We start from the raw sequence: 18,897 nt of genomic DNA on the forward strand, positions 1-18,897 counted from the left end.
CCTTGCTGTCAGTGTTTTGAGACAAATGTCTCGGCCTTTTGTTCAGAGACTAGTTCAGAATAATGACTGCAGGCGGCTCAGGAGTTCAGCTCGTCTGTGTTTGTTTAAAAGTGAATCGAAGCTGAGCTCTGCAACGCAACACTTGCTTCCTCTGGTATTCTGACGGTTCATATTTGATGGATGAGGGATGAGCTTCAGGTGTGGAAGTCGGAAAGGCCTAACCAGGTTCAAATCAGGACTCTCCGCTCCACACAGCACTCAGATCGGGGAAAGCACATGCTGGTTAGATGAAAATATCGCTTTAAATCCAAATCTGTTGGCGTTCTGCATCATTTTGAACTTGGCTGCAATGAAGGCAGGTCTGATAAATCCTAACATCTGAATATCTTCTTTTTCTTCTCCCAGCAGCTTACAAACATTACCGGCGTCAACTGGACTCCACAAATTTTATTTACTCGTCTGAATACTTACGTTCACTAAAGATGTGTAGATGTGGCATTTGAAAATGCGTCTTCTTCTCAGGATCTTGTGCGAGTCGGAGTCTCTCCTGATTGGCTGCAGCAGAGCCACACACCTGCAGCTCATTGGATCATCAGCCCGGGGAGGATTTAAGGAGCTGCAAGGCCTCCACTCTCTGCTGGATGATTACGCAAACATGTTGGCCTCTGGTCTGTGTATGACTCTTCTGAGAAATGCTAGGATTTATGTGACTCACCTGTGTTTGTTTTTTTTTTTTTTTAGCTCCACCGTCTCTATTTGGTTCACTCTTCTCTCTCTGATTCTCAGCGGTCCTCTTGTGTTTTCGAGCCCTAACCAGGACTGTGTGCTCACCTGCAGCCGGTTCCTATACTCCCTTTCTCCCTCTGAGAAGCCTGCAAGGTACTATAAGCCCATTTAACTTGCAACATCAGATTTTTTTTTTTTCCGTTAATCTGCCTCTCCTCCTGCAGATGAACCTCAGACCTGAACCGAGGAGAACTTCTGCAATGTTCTTACCTTTTTGTACATATTTAAAATAAATGCTTAAACTCGCCTCTGTTTCCGTGTGTGATTCTGCATGTGGGTCAGACTTCCTCCCAACATGGTGCTTGTTCTTTAGGCCCTTCCCTCACAGGTCCCACCTTATGGTTACTGGATGGCAGTCGGCATTAGTGAGGGCCTTAATTTGAGTCCAGGCTCTGCTTGTGTTTTCACGGACAACATGCGAGATCCTCCGACTAGACGCAGGTGACATTTTGTTTGACTCTAACTTCACCAATGTAGGTGAAATTTTCCAGCATTTACAACAGTGGCACGGTGCATATTATGACTTAAAAGAAATTTAACACATAAAGCTTTGAACTTGGGCCGTTGTCTCTTAAAGAAATTCCTTTCTGAAACTCTACCTTCAGGAAGTTATGTCACTCTAATGTTTTTTTTATTTATTTTTTTTTTCCCAGTGTTCCACTGAGAAGTGGCTTATATGAGCTCAGCAGCTCCACTAGGTGTTTGCTAATTGCTGTTGGCTAGTCTGAAGGAGTTTTGGGGGGAGGGCAACTGCAACTCCAAGGAGGAACTTTGTTCTCTAAGGTGGCGCTAGCTCCACCCAGGTGTTTTGCACAGCTGCATGGTTGCCATGGAAGATCAAATGATTTCTTAAACACGCATGAAGGAATCAAGGCAACAGTCCAGCTATGTTTTTGAAGAGAATACCAGGATGTAAAGCTGTAATTTCAACCTTTTTTTTTTTTCCTGGTTTCAACTTGGTTAAGAACCGTCTGCATGAAAAAAACAAACATTAATAATTTGTTTCCTGACTTGAGATTCTGATGAATCTCCATTTTTGAATCTCTCTTACAGGGACAATTTTTGGAAAGTGACCAGGCAGTAAGGAAATACTCCTGCTGACTTTGCCAGTTATGCAAGGCACCATTGATCCTCTCTCGGTAATTGCTGGATACCCTGCAAATGAATCACGCAATACTTCAACTCTATTGTAAATTCACAAATGAACTGGTTGTGTTCATCTAACTCCCATTCCCCACACGGAAATCCACAGTAAGTTTTTCATATGAAGACTGTGACAAGACTGTCTTCCATATTTATTTTATTTTTTACATTCATTCATTCATAATGATTTATACAGCTAGTACTCTATACATGGGCCTGAATTATTCCCGCTATAGAGCTGCTTGAACGAGCGAGTGTAATGTTTGAGACTCTAATCCTTCGTGCGCCAGCCTCTTGTATGGAGGCTTAAGATGGTTTTGATCTCTGTTCAGTGGCTGACTGCTCCGTCTGCAGATCCAGCCCGAACGGCGGTCCAGTCAGCTGCAGGATCCTCCCGCTCCCAGAGAGCGAACATCCCGAACAGAACGGAGGCTCAGCTGAGTGGAGCCAGGTAAGCAAACGGAGGAGAAAAGGTTCCTGTGCTGAAAACCAGAGTTCTGTTGCGCAGATCAACGATTATTTCCTCTAAAAAGTAATCGATGAGAAAAAGAAAACCTTCATATGGTTTCCAAAACAAAACATTTGTCATCAGGTTTTTTAATATTAAAGGAAGAGCACTCTTTAATATTAAAAGAGTTTATATATAACTTATTGAGTGAGGTACATGTACTATTCATTATCCATCGAGATTGAATCCAGACCAGCACGGCTGAATTATGAAACATGGTTCTGATCCCCTCCCAAAGCTCAAACGCATGACTTGTTAATGAAGCGAGTCTGTTGTGAATCCACTACGTTTTATAACAATTCTGAGATTCAAAGTTATGCCGGCAATAGTTTTGTTAACAGATGGACGTTTCATCCGAGGCTCGATCAACAGGAAAATGCAAACTTCAGGCAGAATAAAGGCATCCCACTCATTTTAAATGCTGTCGATTGTTTTGGGTTGGCCGTAAATAACCCAGTGGTGGAGTCCTTCAGTGTGGAAGGCCAAAAGCTGCATTAAACACTGCAGACCACAATACGGACATGATCAATGCATTGCAACCATGAATAAAACAGCAACTGCAGCTGCATTCTTGTACGTTTGGTTAAAAAAGGAAGAAAAAAAGTTTAAGCATTTGGGAATTCTTACTACGTGGATTTCTTCCTCTGCAGTTTTCAGTGTTTGGAAAGAGGGCAAAAAATAATTACGGACACAAAGGACGCTGTGTTTTGTGCCACAAAACGTAGCATTGGTTTGTTGTTCGACAACTTCTTCCTGGATTGCAGACGTACCGTGTTCTGCCCCTGACTCCTGAGAGCTTATGCAACCTGTCTGGAGGTTCAAAGCCTCCTTTGTCTGCCGGGCGTTTCAGTCGAGGTTACTAACGGTCATGGTTCTCATTTTCACGTGTACAGTCAACATCAGAATTAATGGTATCGCACAAAACCCTTACACTCGCTTGTAAGAGGGGGGGAAAAAATCTCCACGAAGTTTGACCACCGTATTTTATCGACAAGCTGAATTGTGACAAGAAAACTGAAAAATGACGAGGCCGAAATGATCCCACGTTTTGTTGACTTCCAAAACAAATTAATTAGCACAACGCACTTTTCACACCGCTTCCGAGTAACCAATCAACACTGAAACCTGCGTAAGGAACTTTGGTTATCAGGGTCACTGACACTTGGACACTTGGATTACTCCAACACTTTTGGTAAGAAGCAAATTCGTACAGTACAGCCGATGAAAGAGAAAGGAGTCTGAATCTCAGAGGACAGTAGATGCTCATTGTGAGGTTGGAGGCTACGCTGACTATTCCAAACATTTCAGTGTTCAGTACCATTGCATGATTAACTGTACAGGGCCTTGTATTAATTTACCTTAAACTTTTTCACATTTTGCCACATTAATGTTACAAATATTTGTGTATTTCACTGGGTTCCCTTTTTATAAAAGTTCAACTCAAAATGGTGCATATTTGTGATGTGTGTGTGTTTAGGGGGGTGACGGGGAAGAAACGCTCCATGATTTGGATCTAATCTACCTGAATCAGTTCTTTCTACAACTGCATCTTTTCTCTGCGGTTACAGCTGCATGTTGTTTTGGGTGCTGCAGACCGATGATTTGCCCATTCTTTACAAAACGGCTCCAGCTCAGTCAGACCAGACGAGGCCTGGTCTGACTGGGCGGAGCGTCGTTTTCCTGCTGGAAGATGAGCCTTTCTGCCCCGGTAAGTCTAACGCAGGTTCCAACAGGTTCCCATCTATCTTGTCATCAACTCCTCTGAACAAGGAGTCGACGAAGGGATGGGTTACGTTTCTGTTTATGATCAAACACAACTACAAGAGCAGTTAGTAGGAAGAGACTGTAAAATACCATGCAGAAGAGGTTCTTTCAGCTAATCGTCATTTTGTGGTCGGGCTTCAAATTGGTGGAATACGCTACCATTGGAGCTAAAATGTTACATCATTTGGGAAATGACTTATTCAGTGGTTACGTCATCAAAACTGTACTCGTGTTTTGAATAATTTTTCAATGAACCAATGTTTACATAAGGATGTGACTTTTAATTTTTATTGATGTCTTCTGTAAATGATGCTACTTTTTGCAATCCATTGGAATCTCTCAAGAATCACAGGTCATGTATGTTTTTATGCATGTCCATTGTATTTTTATTTTGTTTTTAAAAAAAATCCCTTCCATCAACCTGACACTACAGATGAAAATTTGGATAAATCAAGCATACTTGCGTGATGCATCCATGTTTAGCATGCATTGTTCCCTTTATGAAATAAATAAAGTCCAAAACTCAAATTCAAAGGATTCTCCATGTGCATGGTTATGTGCAGCGTCGTATTTAACACACAGCTTTTGTCATTTTGGTCTCAGCTCAGCGCCCCCTTGTGGCAAACTTGGCACAGTTCTTGTTGTTCGCTCAAAAAGGTCAGACATGTGGAGAGCGGGTCAACAGTCCCACCTGAGCTGTGGACTTCTGCAGCTCCTCCAGCATCGCCATGGGAGTCTTATCTGCGGACATTTAGTTTTGTGCTTTCCAAATCTGGAACAAGCTTAGAAAACACTATTGACTAAGCAACCCAGAACAACTGGAGCCAACATTTAGTTTTATACCTAGTTAATCCAGAACAAACTTAAGATCCAGAGATCGTAGTTTCATAGTTCATAGACTATGAAGTGCTTATTCTTATTAAACACGTGGGACCAATATTCAGCTTTATTCCTACTAAGCAGCGACCCAGAACAAGAATCAAACATGGAGACACAGAAACTCCTACGAGTTTATAAATTGTGGAGCACTTGTTCTTCACCTTACTAATCGAGAACAAACTTTAGATCTAGGTAATGCCCCATGAGTTTAAATTGTGTAGTGCTTTTGTCTTTTTTTTGTTTTGTTTTTCTAGTACCTCCTTCTAATTCATGTAAAGCACTTTGAACTGCCTTATTGCTGAAAATGTCCTATATAATTAAGATTCCCTTGCCTCGCCTTTCTAATGTCTGTTTTTTTGGTTTTTTTTGTAGCGCATCCTCCGTTCTCAATGTTGTCAATGCAGACTTTCTTGGATGCGGGCGTCGCATTGCGCTGTCGTCTCGTCCCTAACAGGAGGAGAGAGAGCTGCAGCAGATTGAGAGGGAGGTGCGCATGCAGGAGAGGGAGCCTACAAAACTGCTGGCCACCTGCTCCCAGAGAGATCAGGCCCTGGAGGCCCCCAAGAGCCTGCTGACCCGCAACGCCCGCATCCTGGCTCTGCTCGGCCAGCTGCAGAGGATGAGGAGAGCACAGATCTTAGGGGGAGAGAGAGAGGGACACGGGTCGGTAGAAGCACAGGGTTTGAGTGTGTGCATGTTTTCACTGGAAGGTAATTGCTCAGGGAGACGCATGTAAATGAGGAACTTAAAAAGTCTTTTTTTTTTTTCTTAGTTAAAAAGCGAACCGAAGAAGTAATTTTTGCGAGAAAATGCGCAGCCTGTGCCAGCAGACAAGATGTCAGGCAAGGTTACTTGGAGATGTATGAGCTGTGTTTACATTACACAATGAATAGATCCAGAATTTCCATTTCTAAGTTGTATCTTCAGGTGCGAGAGTCGTGAACATGCAACCGATGTGTCAATACTGCTTAAGGGAATTGCTTCTCGATTTTAGAACAGACAAAAAACCCCGTTTTGCTTCTTTTATTTTCCATATTTCCTGGACGTGGACGGCTGACTACTGGTTATTTTGACAGCAGGATATCTGAAGATGCAGTGCCATGTACTGGGAAAGTGTCACTGTCAGGTAGCAAAATGTCTTTTGTACAAATCGTACTTAGCTGCTTGTTGCAACAAACTTCTTTTTTTTTTTTGCATCTCTGACTTATTAATTTGCACTCTGCAGACCTGCGAATCCCCCTCATGTGGAAAGACTGAGTACTTCAAAAACAAAGGATGGCAGAGATGAGGGCAAAAAACCCCCAAAACTTCATCGCCATAGAGTGATCACGCACAAATGTAAGTTTCGTGCAGCTGGTAGCACTGTCGCCTTACTCTGGCTTCCTCCCACAGTTATAAAACATTAATGCATAAATTGAAATGTGTCCAGATTTGTCAGATTAAAAAAAAGGACCCACCTTTTTATTAAATTAGTTTTGTTGTTGTTGTTGTTCTGATGTAATATTTTCATTTTAGATGTCACGTTTTCACATCAGTGGAAAAACGATCCTGTTTAATAAAAATAGTTGCATGTTTGTTTCGCTTTGTAATAGTTTTTAAAAATAATTCATTGAACTTGTCTAAATGTCTCAGGGACAAATTGTAGGTGACTAAAAAAGTGTCTCAAAACCCAGATTATTATTATTATTATTATCCATCCATCCATCCGTCCATTTTCTAACACCCTTGTCCCCAGTGGGGTCAGGAGGTGCTGGTGTCTATCTCCAGCTACGTTCCGGGTGAGAGGCAGGTTCACCCTGGACAGGTCGCCAGTCTGGCGCAGGGCAACACAGAGACAGACAGGCACACACACACTCACACTCACTCACATCTAGGGAGAATTTAGAGAGACCAATTAACCTGACAGTCATGTTGTTGGACTGTGGGGGGAAGCCGGAGAACCCTGAGAGAACCCACGCATGCACAGGGAGAACATGCAAACTCTGTGCAGAAAGACCCCCGGCCGGGATTTGAACCCAGGACCTTCTTGCTGCAAGGCAACAGTGCTACCAACTGCGTCCCTGTGCAGCCCAGCGACGAGGCGGGTCCGGGCTTCTCGCGCCGCGTCGAGATCTACAGCTGCTGCGGGGCCGAGGATTTCCCTCCGGCGGCCCCGGCTCCCAGGAGAATGATCTTCCTGGGAGGCTCGTTCAGCAACTGTTGGGATGCCCGGAAAAAGATCCGGGCCGCCGCGTTTGAGTCTGTGTCCTGCGTCCTGCTCCGTCTGCCCGAGGCCTGAACATGTTTCACCTCTTTCTGCACTGTGGGCGCGGCCCTTGGAACACGTTTAATTATTATGATTTTATTTTTTAAAGAAACTCTGATTGTATGAATTTCTTTGCATTCATAGGGGCCCAAAGTATAACCTGTTGGCCCAGACAACACTGACTATTGAACATGTCAGAGAGGGTTTCAAGACGCATGATTTAACACTTTCAGCAACTGGTAATTTCCTGTTGTTTCCCTCTTATTGTATTTTTTTAAGTATGATTTAGGCTTTTTTTTTACAGAGGATAGTCCATTCTGGTTGCCTCGGTATGGAAACATGTGCTGCTGCTTAGTCGCCCAGCCTTTATGCATGACTCGGCCAGCAAAGAGGGGCCAATTTAAGATCAAGGTGAATACATATTGTAACATTTCTTTTTGCCACCAATCACAACAACTCCCTTTGATTCCGATTTACTTGCGTGTGTCTTTGTTTCTTTATTGCTCTCACTCAGCTTGAGGACGACGCAGGTCATTGGGGAAACTTCTACTGTGGCCTCGCAGGCCAAACTCTTCTCTGCTGTCTGCTGTGGAGAAGAGCTGGAGTCGGAGGACGAGCCTCTGCTTGTGATCCCCGTCACAAAGGTTTGGGTTTGAAATATGCAAAGTCAGAATGAGGTCAATGCAAAGATGCAGACATGTTGCTTCTTGGGTCGGTTGCAGTCGCAGGACAAACCCACTAGAGAGCACCAGTGAGTAAAAACACGGAACAAAGCTGTTTAGAGAGTTTCACGGTTTAAATCCGGGGTTATTTCTCCCCACTCTCGGTCAGATATCACACTAATCTATTCAGTTATTTAATAATGTAGTTTAATAAAGATGATTTGTCAAAGATCAGAGTATGGAATGAATTCAGTCAAATGCAGCTGCAGATGCACACTTAAAACAGCAAAAATGTTTCTATGTTGCAGCATAGAAACATTTTTACACACTTATAAGATCACCTTATAAGTGTGTATAAGAATTCATGTTGTAGCCATCGATAAATGGATCATCTTCACAGTAATGTCATTCCCCACTGAAATTCACACCTTTAGAGTATTTATTGCGTGTTGTGGTAAGAAGAAACATCATCTGGTGTCACAATTATTTTCCTATTTAACAACCATAACTGAAGCATTCCTTTCAAATATACACTTTAATTTTTAAGTTATCTGCGACTTCCTGCTAGGCTGGTGATGTCAAGCAGATTGCCCAATTCTCTCACCGACTCTTAAATAAATAAGTAAACAAACGGAGAGAAAAACGGACGACACACTGAAGTAGATCAGAGGTTTGTTGAGCTGTGAGTCAGGAAGTGGCTGCGACAAAATATCTGCATGTCAAGCCCTGCTTATGAAAAAAAATAAAATAAAATAGACGGCTGTGACAAACGGTGTTGGATGAGGAGCCGAGATTTTTCTTACCAAGCAGAGGGAGGTGAAATAAAAATCTCAGATCAGCCACAAGAGCTTTTATTGTGTTTTTTCTTTCTTTTTTTTGTGGGGGGAGGTGAGGAATTAGAATTTCTTAGACTTCTACACATTTTTACTGCGGGTGGCAACAAGTGTTGCCCTTCTCTGCTTTTGACAAGTTCAGGAAGTGAGGTTGAAACGGCTACTCTTCTGCAAGTCCATTTAAGTTAACATATTCATATTATTTACACAAAGTCCATGAACATGGAAGGATCCGCATGTCATTAAGGGGAAACAAAAATATTGAGAGATTGCTCTGTTTGCAATTATTTGGAATTATTTTTAGGCATTTTATTCTAACTCCAATTCATTCAAGTGCAGCAGGTGGTAAAGAGGTGCATCTGTGTAAAGAGGGAGCGTGTGGACGAAGGAGGTCGATGCCCTTTATATCGAAATGTGTGTATATATGAGGCAACTTCTTTAATTTAGGCAAAATGGACCCAAAAAAAAGAGATTTTGTTTTTACTTTGAGTCAGTTAAAAGACCAAAAGTCTCGTTTGAAATTGCTCTGATGTAGGAACATGATCACCATCCAACGTTTTGTCGCATACAGTCCACAGGGCGGCAAGAAACGTGTTGGGAATAGAAGCAAAGTAAGTGCAGAACGTTTGACGAGAAGCGTGACGTTAGCCGTGAACTCGTCACCCTACACTGTGCCGAACCGGCTGTGGCGCAGCAGAGGGAAACGGGGAGGCAGCGGCCTGTCGACGAGGAGAATAGTCAGAGTAGCTCTTTGTGTTCATTCAGATTATCTGTCATGCCATTCTGTCGCCGACATAATAGCAAATATGTGAATGACATGTTTTTCACAGGATACATAGTGTTGCTTTCAAGAGATGAACATAAGTGTGGTGTGAAAACGTTTTTCATTTAGTTGCCTGATCGTTTTGTAAAGTAATATTTGTCCAATAGTCGTGCACAAACATATTTTTAGAAAATATGAAAGTTAAACCCCCCCTTTTACTTTCTTTAAACATTCATGGCTGAGGTCTATTAGCGTCTTGGGTTAATTGTGAGCGGTGTAGTTGATTATTAAAAATGAATCTCAAGCTCAAAAATAGGACTTGACTAATTGCACCCAGTGACATGTTCATCAAAACGCTGATCTACACAGGAACTGAGCCGTCTGTTTTTTTTATTTTGTTTTTTTTTAGCTGCTTTCATTTATTTATTTTTTAAAAAACATTTTTGATTTGTAAAGAAATGAAGTTGTTTACCTCAAACTACTCACCTGTTGCACAGTTGAGAAAAACCAGCCTGAGCTGCAGTCTACTGATTTATAGCTCATCAGCTTGCGGCGTGTCATTTGAAGCTCTGCAGTTTTTCCTCAGGCACTTCTGCAGGGTGTTTGTGACAGTATAAACTTGACAGTATAACTTGTACTATTAGTATGACGGAATAACTTCTAAATTAGCCACAGCGTGTTATAGGGACACCTATTTAAGTGACTAAATTTATCAATATTGCACCTGGATGATCACGCAGTGCAAACAATTTTTCACAAGACGAAAGGATGCAGAGCGGATCATTCACCATTCCTCTGTAGGTGATCTAGAGAGATTGTACAGTCACCATTCCTCCTTTAAACCCACAGTAGATTTTAGTTTCTGATAAATTATTCCTATAATGATTTGCCATATGCTTTGGATCATGATGTGGTTAAAGCCCCAATGATAACCCAATATTGGCTCACTAGCGGAGTTAAGATTTTCAATTACGATAGTGCGGCGCTTCAGTTTCGTGGATTTTTATTGTGTCGAAACACAAATATAGGTTTCCCAATGTGTTGCAATTTCGCATGCAGAGTTGATCTTGATGAAACGTGAGCCATGTTTCCTCTAACTTTGATCGCTGACTTTTCAGACGCAAAACAGTATTTATTTCAGATGTGCATATGTAACCACTGGGTTAAGCCAAATTTACCAAACATCCTGGAGACCTTCCTGAGAAATACCTCGAGTTTGGACAGCATGTCTGACTGTTGTTGCCTGCGGGATGACGAGGAAAGGGGGGTGGGGAGAGAAAATAATCTCATGATTAATCTGTACGGTTTAGGATAAGGCATTAACCAGTGACGTCAAAAAGGACCAGTTTAACCAAGAAACCTGCAGACAGACATGTGTTAAAAGAAAAAAAAAAGTCCACCTGACTCTTTTCTTACATAATGACAATTTATCAGATGTTCCTTGTGATACCTTTGTTTCCTCCTTTGCAGATGGATCTCTTTTTACATTTATTTTTGGTAAATGCCAGCTACCACATACCAGTGCATCAGTATAAAACAATTATGAGGAACTGAGAGTGAAGAGGAAATGTTCTTTTAATACGGTTCATTAACTTTTTGCTTATGGAACAACCACATGTATGAGGATGGGAGGTTTTGTTTTTCTTGACGTTATTTGTACATTTTATCAATGCAATGCATTCCAATGTGCAATCATATTCAATAATCATGATGATTTTCTGCTGGGGGCTGACACAAACATGATATTTAAGATTAAAATATTACACCAGAACAATAAATAAAAAAATTTAAATACCTGCTTAAAGGTCATTTTCAAATTTAACTTTTAATCTGATCAGCGGGTGGCATATCCTGATTCCTGTAAGTTTCTCACTCTTGATTCTTGAGCGTTGGATAGAAAATAAACCTTTTATGCACCGATTGCTGTCGTGCTGAATGCGAGGCCACTCATTCAACACGGGCAATCGGATCCCTCCTCATCAATCACAGACTGGCATAACCTGCTTGCTAAGCGGAAAAGCCATTGTTAAACAGGAGGGGGGGAAATAAAAGCTGTGTTTTGGCTCGTATTGTGTTTTGCGTCTACTTCTGATTCCATGTCAAATCTCTTTGACGTGTGTTTTTTTCAGTGTTTCGTTTTTCCATCATCGTTGTCACGTTAGATTTAACTGCGAATGTTGGAAAAAAGAAAATCCCAATGCAAAAAGGATGTTTTCTCTTAGCGCTTGAACATTAAACACCTTCCTGACGACGGATCTTGATAATGTTACACTTGAGATGAAGTTCAGACGAGCTAAGTACGTTTATCATTGCAATATTCAAAAGCCACGTGTACTCTTCCACCAAGCCGGTTCTTCCAACGTGGTAAAATGTGACCCGGCTCAGGAAACCAAAAGAAATGCCTATCGATCTTGTCCTGTCTCATGAGATGAAGAGGAAGTTCACTAGAATTTCCATCCCTGGTAAAGGATGCACCTGCAGTCCAAAGTGTTTATTTGTTACCTGAACTTTCCCCAATTCTTTCACAAAAAAGTCAAACTCGCATGTGGAGGAAGGTGCTCTGGTCAGGACAGACCAAATTCAACCAAAACTGGCCTAAAAATAATAATGATTAAAAAAAACAAGCACTGGGTAGAACATTGGTGCTGGCAGCGTCATGGTAACAGACTGGGGCCGACGCCCTTAAATAAAATCTATTTCAACACATTGAAGAGAAGTCCCTCAAACAGTAAACAGTCTACCTGTATGTGATTTAATCATAAATACAGCTGGTCTGTGAAGGGATTTATCAGAGAACCTTTGCCCTGAGCCTTAGCTGACCAGAATTTAGACTAGTCTAAATTTGGATATATATACCAAAATGTGTACCGTATTTCCCGCACTATAAGGCGCACCTAAAACCCTTCAATTTTCTCAAAAGCCGACAGTGCGCCTTATAATGCGGTGCGCCTTATAGTGCGGAAAATACGGTACATATATATATATACTATGTTATTATATTAATGTAGATGTTCTTGCAGAAAATTTCTGAGAAATCTAAATTAAATATCAAGCTTACACCATTTCTGTATTTTGTTTACATACCAAGGTGTGTCTGTCTGAAAGCGATACTGTCCACAGGCTACAGATTAGCATTAGCATGCGGCCTACGCAGACCTGCCAAGCTGGAACAAGGCCCTCCAGCAACATGTCTACAACCCGAGTAAGGAAATTATCTGAAGAATAAGTCTTGTTTATTTTAAGCTCTTACCTGCTATGAAAACTGCTCGGGCTATTATTAGCAAAGTGAAAGCAGGTCGTTGGTTTCAAACCGATGCAGCGCAGGGCGTTGTCGTCGCTTGCGGGAACTGAGCAGAGGGGAATTTGGAGCGAACCGACCAGCTTTGCGGAATTCACAGGTACCGAAGCAAACGTGAACCGCAACGTTTTACTCGGTAGTTTATTTATTTATTTTAGTTTTGTCTCATTTCAAGTGACTAATAAGCAACTTTTCAGCCAGATATTAAAGGAGGTGGGTTTTAGTAAGTCATTTCTCAGTATTGATAAAGTATTAGATCCACTGGCAGGTTATTTCACTTATGGGGGAAAATGTTTTATTAGAAGTGAAATAATCTCAGTTCATTTTCTTATCTATCTTATCAGTAATAAAGAATTACCGACCCAAAACAAGCTCTCATTTCTTGCTGAAAAATTACTTTTCAACTAGTTCAGTCTTATTTTGTACGGAGTCCTCCAGGGGTCATGGGGGATTTTTTTTTTCATTTGCGTTCCCTCGCAATAATCTACTGATCAGTTATGCGGCATAATTGAATATTGTAAGTCCTTCTTACGGTGGCCGCCGTTCTTCCTGCTTTAATATAAGGTTATGTGAGGATTTTCCATGTATGCTAATATCTCCTTGTGAAATATCTGACATTTTCTATGTCCTCCTCTGACAGGAGCACGCGACTTTGACACCTGGGTGGTGGGTGTGTCGATGTGGGCGTGACGTCATCAGGTATGAACGGGAAGGATACTGGTCTGCTGGCTTTGTGTGTGTGAGGAAGCGGGTGAGCGGGGCGGTCAGTCCTTGCAAAGTTTGGAGCCTGATGATCAAATAATGGAATAAATCGATAATTGTGACAGAACAAAGAAAGAAGAGGTTTGTAGTTGATTGATACAGGGACAGATGAGGTTAAACCAGTGCGGCTCTTTACCATCATCAGTTTGTCGTGTTTTTAATAATAAAACTTGTTTGTTATTATTAAGTCTGTGGTGCAAAACACTGATTGAAAATCGATGTATTTACTGCATGTTTATGTCTGTTAAGGCTGAGATGGAGCTGAACATGAAAACGGCCCTTTAGACAACCAGCACAACAGAGACACAATCAAAACTGTCAGACGACTTATTGCACCGCAGTAATAACTCAGAAATAGTCCAAATTGGGATGTATTTTTATTTCTTTCCTACTTACGGAAAGCTTCTGTTTATATCACAGGTTTGTGGTGCCTTTCTATACTAAAGAAAAAGATGGGAAAATCCTCACATAATCTTATATTAAAGCAGAAAGTATGGCGGCCACCGTAAAAAAGGCTTAGAGTGTTCAATTACGCCGCATGAACTGATCAGTACAGTATTGCGAGGGAACACAAAATACATTTTTTTCAACATGTCCTCTTGAGGGGCTCCATAATTTTAAGTTTACCAAGACTTTTGCACAAAAGAACTACTAAAAATACTTGATAAGATTTTGTGTTTCGGCTGCATGGTGCATAGTTTTCAAAAGGTTTTACGAAGAAAAGCCTGATTGGTGTTTGTTTACTTCTACAGAGTCGATACTTTGTAGAACCACCTAACACTTTTGCACATCTAGAGTCTTCTAGAGTTTTCTCACATGAAGCAGATCACTGTTTGGACTTTTGCTAGGCCACTAACACCTTAAAACCAGTTCATTTCTCATCTGGCATCATCCTGCCAGAAGGTAAACAATTGCCCCAGTGTTAAATCTTTTAAAGTTTCTGTCTTTCTACCCTCCCAACTCGACAATGCGCCGCCGTTTTCAGGGGGATGTAAAGTGTTGGCAGGTTCACTTTTAACGCTCGTTGTACAAAATCTAGAAACCTACCATATTGTTTCCTTTATTGCAATGTTTTTGATTTTTCTTTGCCATTAGTAGTGATGATTAAACGTCTCCTTTATGTCAGGAGGGTTTTACTGTTTTCTGCGTTGTTGGTTCAATGAAAGCATCAAAAGCCAACAAATTTGCAATTGGTCACAGTGTGACTGGAGTCCTAAAGAAAAGTATTTCCAATGGGAATGATCCTCCAGGGCAGCATTTGTTTGTGGGACTGTTATTGCTGTGACGCAGTCTGAGCCGTAGAGTTACCTTAAAAATAAATTTTAAAAAAGGCGTAACAAATAGTTATTATCACTTTTGTCATTATTACAACAGCACCGCAAAATATTGTGCTAAAACCTTGAGTTCATATCTTCCACACCTAGAAACTGGACACTTTTCTTTTCACGTGCCAATTATGCTGTTGCCTTCATTATTTAGGGCAGGTCTAAATAATTAGGATGTTGCTGAAATGGCAAAACAAAAGACTTTGATGCATTTTTATCAACCAAAAAAGGTCTTTACTCTTAACAAAGTGGCTGAAAATGCTTCTGATTGGTTTTCCTGACTATAGCAGACTACTACTGCATTCCTCTTGCAGAACATTAGACTTAGACTTTTGTTAGTTGACATAAAATAAGCTGCTTTGTGGTCAGCACAAATTTGCTGAAGCCTCAAAAAAAAGAAAAAACAATTGCTGTTGGTAACCTGTCACTACAATGAATGATGAAAATGTAAAGACGGAACAACTGAAAAAATCACACGTGTGTGTAATGGTGTGTGTGCGTTTTCACCCTCTGGGCCTCCTGACTGACATGTGGTACAGCAGGTATAACGAAAACCTGAACTTGACTAGACGTCATGATAGCATAATTACGAAAATCTGTTAATGAATACTTCTTTGTTCGTATTGCGGCGTGTGTAATTGCCGACTTGGGCTGTTTCAGGTCAGAGGAAACGGTGTTGCGACGAGGTGATGGCGATTGAGGCGCCGCGGTCCAGGAAACCCAAAACGGCCAAGCAGGGATCTCTGTTTCATGAAACGGGTAACGTCTCTAAACACACAGCGGCGCCGTTGCATTCAAGCATTTCTGGGATGACACACCACGTCTCTGATTTCAGGGGTTTTTCTTGGAGGTGTTTTTTTTTTCCTCCTCTTTCAAAACGATTAGTTAACACATTCTTTTTCAATTCAGTTAATTTCCTCTTGCTTTGTCCTTTTGTTTGAGACGTCCCTCTGAACCGATGCCAGTGCAGAAAACGAGACTTGAAAAGATGCCATGAAAGGGATCCTTGATTTAAATTGACAGCAATGCAGCGTTTTGTTTTCTGTGTGTGTGTGTGTGTGTGTGGGGGGGGGGGGGGGTGTGGGTGTGTGTGTGTGTGTGTGTATTTTACGGCTGTGCGGTTGTTTACGTTACTGTTATGGAGACGAGCTGAAACGGCAGTCGCTGCCATCGCCCTCAGTTTGAAGTGTTGGCAGACAAACGTCTCATCTGACAAAGAAAATATCAACATTTACAGAGCATTTCAAAACTGTTCTTACCTCTAGAAGTTAACTCTTGTGCTACAGCCACATATGTCAATATATTTTCTATATTTTTAATGTATGGTTTTAAAGATTTTATTTGTGTGTGTGTGGTACAAAGTTTCTGTCTGCCCCTTTTACTGATATCCTAAATGAGACTTTGCTTTACCATTTTCCTTCAGACATGAATTAAATTAAATTAAAATAACTCCAACTCTGTCTGAAGTAATCTCAGCATAAATGCAGCAGTTCTGAGAGAACTGAGCTCAGTGATGGCCGCTCCAAGACATTGACTTTGTTGTGGATAAGACACTTTGCAATTATTGTGGTGATGTGATACGGGGCATCCACAATATAAGCCTTACTTGTGCTCAAGCTTTAACTTCCTGACTGATGTTGCTTCTATATTTCCACATAACGTTTTTCCGCACTATGCCGATTTAATTCTTGAAGTACACCAGTCCCTCCTTCACCAAAACACGATGCTGCCACCCCGATGCTTCAGGTTCCCAGGCTTTTCATATTTTATTTAAATTATAACTATGCTAATGAAGGCCAAACAATTCATAGTTACAGTACAGAAAACGAGACCTGAAAAGATGCCATGAAAGGCATCCTCGATTTAAATCGACATATCTGTCGTTCTTCTCTCCGTGGCCTTTCAGCCCATGTAGGCACAGGATTTTGGTCTTTTACGTGTACTTGACGTGGGGGTGATGCGTACAGTTTTGTGCGAAAGTACATGCATTCCTGGTAAGCAGACCCCGACTATTTCCTGAATCATGTGAAAGCTGAACACCCACATTGTGTTTTTGCAGTGTATGCCGGTATGAACCCCATCTTACCAAGTGTTTATGGACTAGTCTCTGGTGCAAATGTCTAAGTACGCTTGAAATAAGACAAAACTAATGTATGAACGTAACTTTTCACAGAGATGTATGTAGGTGCTCGTTTTAACGCAAATCCTTAGTAATTTTGAAAAAGTACTCGTTCCAATGGCAAATTCTTTCACTTGTAACATGAGAAAAGTGTTCAAGTGAATTTATCTGCCAGTGGAACAGGAACTTTTTCATCAATATTAAGGAATTATCAATTTGGAGCATGCTCCTATATCTAGCTAAAAAGTACTTGTATGTTAGATTTCTTATTCAAAGAATACTAAGATATTTGCACTAGAAGCTGGACCAAAATGTCTTGGTAAGATTTTGTTTTTGGACAGATGAATGTGACACTCAGACATCTGAAAAACGATACTAAAAGGTGAACCAGACATAATTATTTTCCTGATATCTTGGATAATTTGTCTTGGATTTCCATGACGTCACACAGCGATGTGTTATCTTAAAATGTATCCACATTTGTGCGCAAGTAACCTTAGAAAGGCATAAAACGATGAGATCAGTGGATGTAAACTTCTGAATTTTAAGAAGGTAAATAAGATTTACCTTCTTAAAGATGATTTTAAACAGTTGGATAATACAGAGATTCACTTTCTCTGATGTCCAACAGCAGCGTAAAAAAATATTAGTCACATTCACACTTTAAATGTTTGGTTGCCACTTTGATAAGTGTCTTACTCCTCCAGCCCATGGAGGAGAAAATAAGATTTTCTCCTCCATGGGCTGCCACCTTATCGTGGTGGAGGGGTTTGAGTGTCCCAATGATCCTAGGAGCTATGCTGTCTGGGGCTTCATGCCCCTGGTAGGGTCACCCAAGGCAGACAGGTCCTAGGTGAAGGACCAGACAAAGAGCAGCCCGAAGACCCCAATGACGGATAAAAACTTTGGACTTGGTGTTCCCTCGCCCGGACGCGGGTCACCGGGGCCCCACTCTGGAGCCAGGCCTGGAGGGGGGGCACGATGGCGAGCGTCTGGTGGCCGGGCTTTTACCCATAGAGCCCGGCCGGGCTCAGCCCGAAGAGGAAACATGGGCCCCCCCTCCCATGGGCCCACCACCCGTGGGAGGGGCCAAAGGGGTCGGGTGCAGTGTGGGATGGGTGGCAGCAGAGGGAGGGGACCCTGGCGGTCCGATCCTCGGTTGCAGAAACTGGCTCTTGGGACGTGGAATGTCACCTCTCTGGTGGGGAAGGAGCCGGAGCTAGTGCGTGAGGTCGAGAGGTTCCGGCTAGAAATAGTCGGTCTCACCTCGACGCACGGCTCTGGTTCTGGAACCAGTCTCCTTGAGAGGGGCTGGACATACTTCCACTCTGGAGTTGCCCAAGGTGAGAGGCGTCGGGCAGGAGTGGGCATACTTGTTGCTCCCCATCTCGGCGCCTGTACGTTGGGGTTTACCCCGGTGAACGAGAGGGTAGCATCCCTCCGCCTACGGGTGGGGGGACGGGTTCTGACTGTCGTTTGTGCTTACGGGCCGAACGACAGTTCAGATTACCCACCCTTTTTGGAGTCCTTAGAGGGGGTACTGGAGAGTGCTCCTCCTGGGGACTCCCTTGTTCTGCTGGGGGACTTCAACGCTCACGTGGGTAATGACAGTGAGACCTGGAGGGGCGTGGTTGGGAGGAACGGCCCGCCCGACCTGAACTCGAGCGGTGTTCTGTTGCTGGACTTCTGTGCTCGCCATGGATTGTCCATAACAAACACCATGTTCAAGCATAAGGGTGTCCATATGTGCACTTGGCACCAGGACACCCTAGGCCGCAGTTCGATGATCGACTTTGTCATCGTTTCATCG

General features: G+C 42.2%; 1 pseudogene; it reads left to right on the forward strand.

Annotated features, from left to right (window-relative positions):
* The first annotated feature begins 505 nt into the window (after window positions 1-505).
* Window positions 506-18,897, forward strand: part of LOC102221938 — a 29,391-nt pseudogene continuing 10,999 nt past the window's right edge.

The sequence above is a fragment of the Xiphophorus maculatus genome, chromosome 8, assembly GCF_002775205.1.
Source record: "Xiphophorus maculatus strain JP 163 A chromosome 8, X_maculatus-5.0-male, whole genome shotgun sequence".
Classification (NCBI taxonomy): domain Eukaryota; kingdom Metazoa; phylum Chordata; class Actinopteri; order Cyprinodontiformes; family Poeciliidae; genus Xiphophorus; species Xiphophorus maculatus.